The sequence below is a fragment of the Cupressus sempervirens genome, chromosome 8 (assembly GCF_028749045.1).
Source record: "Cupressus sempervirens isolate cs-2001-9-10 chromosome 8, ASM2874904v1, whole genome shotgun sequence".
In the NCBI taxonomy this organism is placed as follows: domain Eukaryota; kingdom Viridiplantae; phylum Streptophyta; class Pinopsida; order Cupressales; family Cupressaceae; genus Cupressus; species Cupressus sempervirens.
The window spans coordinates 513,922,463-513,933,883 of record NC_143125.1 but is presented as its reverse complement, the minus strand read 5'-3'; positions in this window follow the sequence as shown (position 1 = coordinate 513,933,883).

The following is an 11,421-nucleotide window of genomic DNA, read 5'->3' as shown; positions in this document are numbered from 1 at the left end:
ATGATGGAGATTATTGACTAAATAATGAATGTATATAATTTATCCTTTGGGCACCTTAGGAAAGTTGATTTAAATGAGTTATGGGGGGGGGGGGGGGTAGTACATTATCAAAATAACATATATATAATAAATTCTTAGATCACCTTAGAGAATTGTTACAACAGAGTTATGGGGGAGAATCTTAAACTAATACATGAGTTGGTTAAAAGGAAGACAAATGATGTTTCTTCACTTGATTTCTAAATCTAAAAAGAAAACTGAAACACCATATTTACTTTAACTAAGTTGTTTTAACAAACCAAAACATGTGCTTGCATTTTGTGTTTTCTCTATGCTATCTGTTTTGGGTTTTTGGGTTGACTAGATTGTTGACCAATTATAGGACGTCTACCAGAGGCTCGAGGGATTATGATTTGTGATGTCATGATGATATCTTTTGACCTCGATCTTTTGAAACCCAACCATGGTTATGAGATGGCATGCTCTATGGTGTGTGTGGTTTATTGATTGATATTATTTCCAGTATTTTGTGTAAGTTGTGATTTATGTAACCATTTATGAGTTATCGATCAGTAGTATTTGGATTACTTTCCAATCACCATGATGGGACTAAAGTTTTTATCTAATCTTGATGATGTTATGTTGAGACATGTATGACTTGACCATTTTGGAAGTCTTTGAATAGTGTTATTTTGGGATATTTTTCAATTGCTCAATGAGAATCAATGGAAACTGTGATTTTTCATTGATTCTTTTTAGTTGCTCGCAAAGAACTGATATGTTATTATGATCTTTATGATGCCTTCCATTTTCTTGTATAGGACTAAGGTAATTCTGTGATTTTGTGATTTTATGAGCTTAGGGTAGGATATCCACATCTAGTGTTAGGAAGTGGCTTGCAATGGGGGTCAGGGCCCTAAGTGGGTGCTAGGGTAACTCATTGTAAGTTGTTTAATAAGTGAGAACATTACACTTAATACTGACTTAAATGAACATAATAAGATAATTGTTTTTTCTCACCCATGCCTTGAGTGCTAGTAGAGACTAGGATGGGAGTAGAGAGAATGCTTGGTTGTGACCTTGCATTCCGTAGCATTCTTCGTCAGTATGAGAGGATATTAGTGGCTGCATAGGGATCACTAGGGAGTTGGGTTCTATAGAGAGACTACCAGGGTAACTCTAGCATGATTCATGTGATGACACTTTCCCGCTTACCTAGTAGGTTCCTACGTGTCTTATGTGCCTCTGGGACTAGATGTCAGTTTATGTTGGAACCTTTGAGTTAGTATACTTTTAAGATTCTTAGATTTAGAAAGTACTTGTGCTATGTGATTTGATAACCTATTTGGGACTTGAGATTATCTCTTCAGTGTGGTGGGAGTGGGCAATTTAGGTTCCATGCGGTCAGGTGGTAGTACTTTTTTACTCTTATCATTGGAGATCTGTCTAAGACACCATGGTTGAAGCATTCTTTTTTGGCACTTATCTTCATTTTGTTCTTGGATTATGAGGGTGGACACGTATCCTTATATAGATGATTAGCATATGATAGATGTTTTTATTTACTTATCTTATGCTTTATTCTTGCATGTTAGATTTCTTTATGTTTATGTTGTAGCATTTTAGATTTCCTTCTGCATATGTTGTAGTATGTTTTAGGAGTGGCGTCTATACTATGATAATATCGATGATCTCTTCCGTGACTTGGGATGTTATGCATGAAGGGATGGCTATGGCCCACGATGGTCTAATGATGCTATTTACAGCTGGGAGGAACCGTACACTTAGATAATTATGTGTTGTGATTTTTGGTTATCTGTTACAATGTATGTTTATATCTTCTATGATGATGTATCATGTATGACATGTGGTTTCATTTACTTTATTGCACTTGCATCATGGATTTAGAATAGGACGATGTACTTTATTTTCACACATGTACATTCTTTTAAGTCTCTCATACCCTATGACATGTACAATGGATGATTGAGCTTTCTGATAGCTAATGTGTTAAGGGATCCTTAAGGAATGTAACTTGTTATGTATACTTTCAGTTGAATGTTGTTGTTGCTTCTGTTACTATGGGTATGTTATGGATTGGTTTTACTTTCATGTATTTTTTTTTTAAATGCTACCAAACTTAGTGAAACTTTAGGTTAATTCTTTTGGATCCCTTGGCGGGAAGTTACACAATAGTGAATAACTTGAATTATTATACATTTATCTATTCTTGATTATTATTGTGTTCCCTATTTTTGCAATCGACATACTATCCTTTTTTAATTTGCAATATTGACCCACCAAGTAGTTGGTTTTCTTACTTTTATTTATTTATTAAGTATTAAAGACAAATTTAAATTAAAATATCCAGCAAAACTATATTATAACATCACCAGTTCAATTTGGCATCAAAACTCTTCTCCTAGGTAGTTTATCAATGTGTCATAAAGAAGATGCTTTAAGTTATAGTCAAAACTTTATATATATATATATATATATATATATATATATATATATACATACATACTTTTTTGTTGGACCTCTAGAATTATTTTAAAATAAAACCATATAAGTTCAAACCCCAACGTATATAAGTGGATGAAACAAACAAAATGAAATTCATGGTTCTATGTGCTAGGGACTAAAATCAAATACAACGACATCATTTAATATTTAATGTTTGTAATATTTTTTGCAATCTTTAATATAGCATTAAAAAGTGTATTTTTTCCATAGCTAAATGTAATGTTTAAAGAAAAATTCAAGAAATATCCACCCAAACAATATCATGATATTAACATTTTACTCTGGCACCAAAACTCTAATCCTAGGTGGTTTATCAATGTGTCATAAAGAAATCATTTTAAACTATAGTCAAAATGTTGTATGTATACACTTTTTCATTGGACCTTTATAATTATGTGTAAAATAAAATTATTTTAGTTCAAATAGGCCAATGCATAGAAGTGGATGAACAAACAAAAGAAAATTCATGGTTCTATGCAATCACCTAATACTTAATGTTTGTAATATTTTTTACAATTTCTAATATATCATCAAAAAGTATATTTTTTCCTATAACTAAATGTTGTAATGTTTAAAGACAAAATTGATTAGAAATATTCACCAAAACAATATTATAATATTACCATTTTACTTTGGTACCAAAACTCTTCTCCTAGGTGGTTTGTCAATGTGTCATAAAAAAATCATTTTAAACTATAGTAAAAACTTTTTATATATACACTTTTTTGTTGGACTTATAGAATTTTTTGTTAAATAAAATGATTCTAGTTTAAACCCCAAAGTATAGAAGTGGATGAAACAAACAAAAGGAAAGCCATGGTTCTATGTGAAAAGGCTAAGGACTAAAATTAAATATAGTCACATTATTTAATATTTAATGTTTATAATATTCGTTACGATCTCTAATATAGCATTAAAATATGTATTGTTCCCCGTAACTAATTGGTGTACCTCTTTTGTCTTGGCCTATTTTAAAAGGTGAAGCTAGTATTTTAATTTCATATTCTTCTCACATTTGGTTGGGTATGGTACATATAATATATCTTTTCATACACCAAAAAAATAAAATGGTGTTATATATCCTTTACACATTCATTCATTTTATCTTGTATACCTATGCGTTATGATCACAAAATGGCTCTAAAAACAATATTTAAAATTGTTGGTTTTTTAGGATCATTGCAAATATACTAAGCATTGCCATTTGGTATGTGTTTTCCAATTGTAGCCTCCCTTATATCTATAAGAAAGTAAGAGAATAGACATGTCCTTCATGGAACATGTTTTTTCACTGTGTGTGTGTGTGTGTGTGTGTGTGTGTGTGTGTGTGTGTGTGTGTGTGTGTGTGTGTGTGTGTGTGTGTGTGTGTGTGTGTGTGTGTGTGTGTGTGTGTAGATATTGTGTGTGTGTGTGTGTGTATCTTGATGTAATTTATTCGAGTAAAGCTCCAAAACATCAACACTTCCTCTTAGCTAGCTAGGGAAAATAAACACATGATCATATATTACATCAATGTAATATAAGAATATCTTTGATTAGAAGATAGTTAACATTTTGATATCATGAGTATTGGTCTCCCAAAATATCAACATATGATATTCACTAAGTACTCAAAAGGTTTTGATATCACATTTGATATCATGAGTATTGGTCTCCCAAAATGCATGATATTCACAAAATATTCAAAAACAATTGATATCACATATGATATCATGAGCATTAGTCTTCCAGAATGTATGGCATTCACTAGTTACTCTTGAAAAATATTTGATATCAAATTTGATGCCATGAGTATTGGTCTCCCAGAATATCCATGATAATCACCCAATACTATTTGAGTAATGGCATTCCAAAATGTTGAGATACAAGATATTCACTAAGTATTATGAGTAGTGGCCTTCCAGAACATCAAGTCACATGATTTTCACCAAATTCTTTGTGTAATGGCTCTCTAGAACATCAATTCTATAAAATTCACCATGTACTCAAAAAAAATATAAGGCAATGCACACACACATTCTCATAATGCTAACCATATAAACATACATCATGCAAAGTATAATCTATCATGATCTACATAGACATTGTAAGATATCCATCATGATAGAAAATTGATTTATTGTAAGATCGTCATCTTTCAATAACTTTTACAAATACAAGTGACATGATCTGGAAGTTGTCACTTCCTTATGATATACATAGTTGGTAGGCCCATTAAAATCACATAGCTAGAAGATATATTCATGAATCACAATCCTCTTAACTGCTACTAATCACTAGAGAATCAATCTCAACATGATTTACTCCCTCTGAATCAATATGATTGATATCACTGAAGGACAATTGAATCATATCCTCTATCTTCTCCTTTTCATGGATGCATCAGACTCCCTTTGAATCTCAATATCCCAAGCTCCTCTTCCTTGATATCAATCCTTATTTTCCTATGATAACATTCTTAGAGGAAAATGTTAAGGCTTATAGCTCTTATAGTACATAATGAAAGTATAAATAAGAGATAATACTCAAGGGTAATAAATATTTTTGCAATATAAGATCATCCCAATATAATATAGATAAATGTCTAATTTGAATATATATTCTTTGAACATATAGGAATATACTCCATCCTCCGTGTGTGTGTGTGTGTGTGTGTGTGTGTGTGTGTGTGTGTGTGTGTGTATGTATATATGTATATATGTATATATGTATATATGTATATGTATATGTATATATATATATATGTATATATATATATGTATATATATATGTATATATATATATATATGTATATGTATATATATGTATATGTATATATATGTATATGTATATATATGTATATATGTATGTATGTATATATATATATATATATATATATATATATGTATGTATATGTATATATATGTATATATGTATGTATATATATGTATATATATATATGTGTGTGTATATATATAATCTATATTTTCAAAATATTATTTCTTTATTAATACCACATATAAAATTATAAGGTAACCAAATTTAATCTCATTCATTATAAATTGTTGATGTTTTCTAGCTTTACTAGGATAAATTACATCAAGATGTGTGTGTGTGTAAGAGTTTAATTATGATAATTAACATACATGTCCCATCAAGGGACATGTCTATTGTCTTAGTTTTTTATACATATAATCCCCACACTCCATAGAATTGTATATATTTGATTCTATTAAATCTGTTCTTATCTACCCCTTTCACATTATTAGATATCTCCCCCTTTTTTCATTCATCTTTTATCATCATTCCTCATTTCTCATCATTCCCCCTTTTTTTTGTCACTGATGGAACTTGGGGCTATTAGGGTGAGCTGATATTTCTCAAAAAAATTGTTTATGACTTGCCATAATACTAGCATAGCTAGTATTTCATCTTTCTTTTACTTGATCCAAAATTTGAAATTGAATCCCTAATGCAGTAGATGGGTCAATAAATCCTGCAATGTCTAAAAAATGTGTCTCTTTCTTCAAAATATCTCTAGGTATAGAGATTACCTTCTAAATAATTATCTCTATATGGGGCAATAATTGAAGTTGAATTAATGCCAACTTATGCCTTATCGTTGCATCTTTAGTTGTGGGCTTGGCTGACCTTGTCTGATTGAATGTAAGTTCATTGTAAGAAGATGAGCTTGAATTTTTGTTCTTTCCTAATGAATGAACATTAGATTTCATGCTTGCATGTAATAGCTCTAATGAGCGTGAAGTATCCACTGTAAAGAAATCTATATCACACAATTTTATAGGTAAAGAATTAATAGTGTTCAAAATTATTTCCAACTATGTAACAGATGTAGATTCAAGCATAGATTGTCTCTATTTTAATTCATGCAATACTTTCCATAATACTTTATGCTCCAATCTCCTTTCAAACAATTGTAACAACTTCTCATTTGTCTCTATATCATTTGTCTGAATTTTGTCAACCACATATACTAGCTGGTCCAAAATTGTATGTTAATTGTTTACATCTATAATTCCAAATGCATTTGTGAAAATATCTTTGACAGTATGTAATATTGGTCTTCTCTTTTGATCTATTTTTAGTTGTTCTTGTTTTGTCTTATGACTCAAAAAGACTTGTAGCTATTGCATTTTCACTAGTGTAAGATTATTTAAAACATATTAAGGTAATCTAATTACCTCATCGAGATTTACTGACTCATTATCATCCTAATCTGCATGAGTCACATCTTGAGATCCGAAGGGTGTATCACTCGATAGTGATAGTTGTAATTGTTTCCCGTTTTCACTTGATCTCTCATTTGGCTATTGCACTGGTGTAAATATCATGTGTTGCATAGGTGTCACATGTGTAGGTTTGGAAGCCTTTGCACTTAGCAATTAATGAGAGCTTGACTGGCCTCTTGCTCTTTTAGTATGACTTCTTCCTCTATTATTTGGGTGTATGAAACTTTCTAAAAATTTATATCGTTATTCAAAATATTCATATAGATTGGTGGTGTATATAAAATTAATGCCTTACCAAGTTGCTTGACACTTACAATCTAAATAACTAGTGTGACTATAGTATCATCAGTCTTCTTGACTTCAAGCATTGGATATTCAGTTATCTATAACAAAATTGGGTTTGTACAAAGTTTTATTGAGTCTTTCATCAAACTTTGAATTTCCTCTTTAGTTAGTATATTAGGATTAGGTAGAGGTTTGTTAGTGTCATTCTCAATTGTGATAGTATTTTTTAGTTCATATCCACTGACAAGTTCTTCATTTTTTGTTGTCAACTTGGCCACTTCTTTCTTATAATCATCTTTGAATTCTATAGCATCTTGACCTTCCCTCTCTCTACTATTGGAGTAGGCACTCCAAATGCTTCTTTCCATACTCTTATACTATCTTACTCAATTTTAGGAGCTTTATTCTTCAAAATTTTATATGCCCTATCCCTCAACATAAACTTATTAACAAAATCTTTAAGGGCTATAGACGTGTGTCTTTCCCAGATCTAGCATAACTTGTGCAAATGGTGTTTCTCTTGTTTTCTTTTTAGTGGTCAATACACATTTCCACTTGGCATCCACTTTATTGTACAATCCTATTGGAACTCCAATTCCCAATTCCATGGGTATACCCTTGAACTTAATTAGCATATAGATTATTGTGCCTTCAAGTTTGACTTGATCATCGTTTCCCAAAGAATCATATTGGCAGTCTTTGACTGTCAAAATATTTGTTGATTCTTTCAATTTTTCACATACCTAGTCTACAATTATTGGAGGGAGTTTGATCGCTACTTGTAGCTTGCTAGCCTCATCAGACTTTGTCTTTTCTTCATCTTCCTCATCCTCTTGTGCAACAATTAGTTTCCTTGTTGGTTTTACTAGCACATCTGTCTACTTCCTTTTCTTTGATGGACTTCCTAGTAATAGCTCAACAGGAGGTTGTGTTGACCTTCTTTTGGTGATGATCACCTTGCCATTTGGCCTCAGTTATGTCACTGTTTCTTGCATTTCTTTCTTAAGGTCTTCCTCCACTTTAGGCTGAATTATTACAACCTTTTTCTGCCTAGTGGCCTTAGGCTTCACAACTATAATATTTTTTTCCTTTACCTTCCTCGGCCTCTAAGGGTTGTCCAGATCGTTCTCCTTATTCCATCCTACTAGTCTCGACCACTTTCCTTTTCCTTTTCTTACATGTCTTAGGTGTACCAACATCTATAGTTAGCTCAAAAACAATAGTCTCATATGTGCCAAATAGATCGGTACTAGCATCAATGTATTCTTCCAATAGTGTAGTAATTGTAATCATAACATCATCTACATTTACCTCATAGGTCATTGGCCTCAACCATGATACCCTCGGTAATACTTCCTATGCATACACAAAATCTATGTCTACCATGAAACATATTTCATCATAGTATTTGTCTACAACAGACTTTGGAATCCTCATCTTGTTCTTCATTTTAGCTTTAAAGTCTTCAAAATAGTTGTCCATTACTAACTCAAAATTTTCTCCCAACCTATCTATTAGTTCATTTGATTGTTCCACAAAATTTCTATTTCTATCCCATCCAATCCTTCCAATGGTAGGAAAATAATTCTATACATAGAAAAATATACAAACTAATAGGGAGCCAAACTTACAAGACATGAGTTTTTCACTTTTCTTATTTCTTCTAGGTTCTCTATGAGTTTATGCAACTACAACTCAACAAGGTCATATGAATGATCTTGCTTCATAATTTTGTAGCCCAAATCAACTGCTACATAAGGTACACTATTTAATTTGTTTGATTGATAGAACTTGTGTGCAATCACATGAACAGGAAATTCAATTAGTGGATCCTCAATACTATCCATTAGCATTCCATGATGATTCCACTACACCTTGATCAAGTTTTCAATCTCATTCTTGGTTCCGCTCCTTATTCTCTTTGGTTGATACAATGTAGAGTACCTAGTTACCCTTTGAATGATTTCCTTGTTTATCTTTATTAGTCCCCCTTCCAACCATATTTTCATGTCATGCACTTGGTTTGGTTTAGCCTTGATCCATTCAATCTTGAAAACTTTAGGAAAACCTACAGCATAGGTAAGCCCTTTGTCAATAATGATCTTGAATTTATCTTTAAGAAATCCATCAACGCATAGCTTGTCATATGCTACTCTTATTTCATAATCTTCAATCTCTCTAAAATCTTACATTGATATCATGATCCAGTATCTTTAATAGTCAAGACTCTAGGTGGAATTGATGACAACACTCCAATATCATCAATCGGGGTTTCAATGTTAACTAAATTTCTAAAATTTGGTGGATATTCCTTATCATTCTTAATGATTTGTGCACTAACATCCTTTACCATTTCACTACTAGATGCCATTGTGAACTAGGGCTTTCAATAAAATCTTTTGACATAATACCTTCACTAAATACCTTACTCGATAATGAGAGTAATACTTACTTTACTTCACAAATTTCCTGATAACTTGTTGAGATTCTTTTCTTTGGTGGCTGAAACTACTTATACCGCCTTTAAATCTTCTCGTGAGCTCTTTGATTGCTTGGTGAGAAAAAATGAATGTCAAAATCTTATAAATACCTTTGATTTTTCATTTTAGGTATGCAATTAATGTCTTCATACTCAAATCTAGTATATGACAACTATCTTGGTCTACACTTTTAGTTTGGCCAAGGTTATTCACTTGGTACTTACTCATTTCTTTCTCAATGCATCTTAATTTATGCAGATATGGCTTTGCATTACTTCTATGATAGGAACTAATGTAAAATATAGCTTTGAGCATACAATTCCTATATGCCTTCTTTCTTTAGTTAGATGTGGTGTGATCACCTACTCCATTAGATTAAGTGATCACGGTGTCTTCTACTATATTGCTTCCAGCTCTTACTATCTCTATCCATGTCTTCTTTCCTTCTAGTTTGTCATTTCCATTGCTTGGTGCTAGTGTTGGTGTCCTAGTTTTGTAGTTCTTACTGATCTATCCAATTTTGAGACAAATGAAGCATATTATATCTCCATTTAGCCATTTCTTTTATTTTCCTCTGAATGTGTGTCTTGATGCAATTCTGTGGAATGTGTCCATACTCTCCACAATAGTGACAATTGTACCATGTGTTCTAATCTCAATTGTAGGAGTTGCCTTTCTTTGTTGTATGAGTTTGTTTCTTAGGTGATCAGTGTGACATCTTCTCAAGTCTGTACTCATAAGATTTATGTCCATATTTTTGATAGTTCTAGCAATGTCCTTAGAATCTAGATACCTCTCTAGTTGAGTTGTTGTTCTTTGATCTGCATTCATGTGTTTGATGTCATATTTTCTTGCAATTTAGACAATTATCACTTGGCTTAGGTTTAGGGATTTTTAAAATATTTTTGCTTTTAAAAATATTGGTTATGTGCCCAATTTTCCCACAGTGAAAACATGTAGGTTTGTCTTTTTATTTTGAATTCCTTTGTTCTCCACTTTTGGGTGATTCTCCTTCTTCAGTAGTTGAACATTGCTTGAACCCAAGTCCAGGGTGTATTTTTCTCTAGGTGACTTCATCGTATCTTCAAAATGCTTGATTGCTTCATTTGGTTTTTTCATCCTCTCCATTGAGTTCCTTTTCATGTCTTAACTCATTTTTCAATTGCTCATTCTATAACTTTAGATTTGTGATATCCACATCCTTTCTATTCACTTCCTAATTTGCAATTACCTTTTGATTTATCATGTCAAGTTGATTTTTTGTAAGCTTCTGAACTTCAAATGATGTTTCTTTAAGCCTGCTAGCTATTTGTCTTTTGTCTTCTTCAACCATGAGCTTATTTTTTATTTCTTTCTTCCTTTGTTCAATATCTTCACATAGTGTAAGTGATTGAATTTATTGTTCTGTCTTAAGATCTTTTACTTCCTTCACTAGGGCACTATTTTTTTCTAGCATTTTTTTTATTGATTCATCTTCATTACCAATCTTTCTATTGTCCAACAATCCTTTTGTATCAAATTTTGTGTATTGATTGTCATTACATTGTATAGTCATCTCTCTTCTTCTCCTTAGGGATTTCCTTAACTCTTTTCTTGCTTCCAATTGTTCCAACCCGATCTGGATTTTAATCATCTAATTCTCAATGACCTTTCCCAAATTATCCGTTTCCATTTCCATGATCTTATCCTCACAAACTATTAGGCTTCCTGACAAGAGAACTAGGCTCTAATACAAATTGTTGAAATAAGTATTTGGGAAACAAGATACTAAGAGGGGGGTGAATCATGATCTTAAACATTTTTCATAAAGAAAATTCATTTAGTTCATATCCAAATCATTTCAAAGATCTATTAATAAAATTGTAATACTAAAATATAAATGCAATATATCACATCCATAA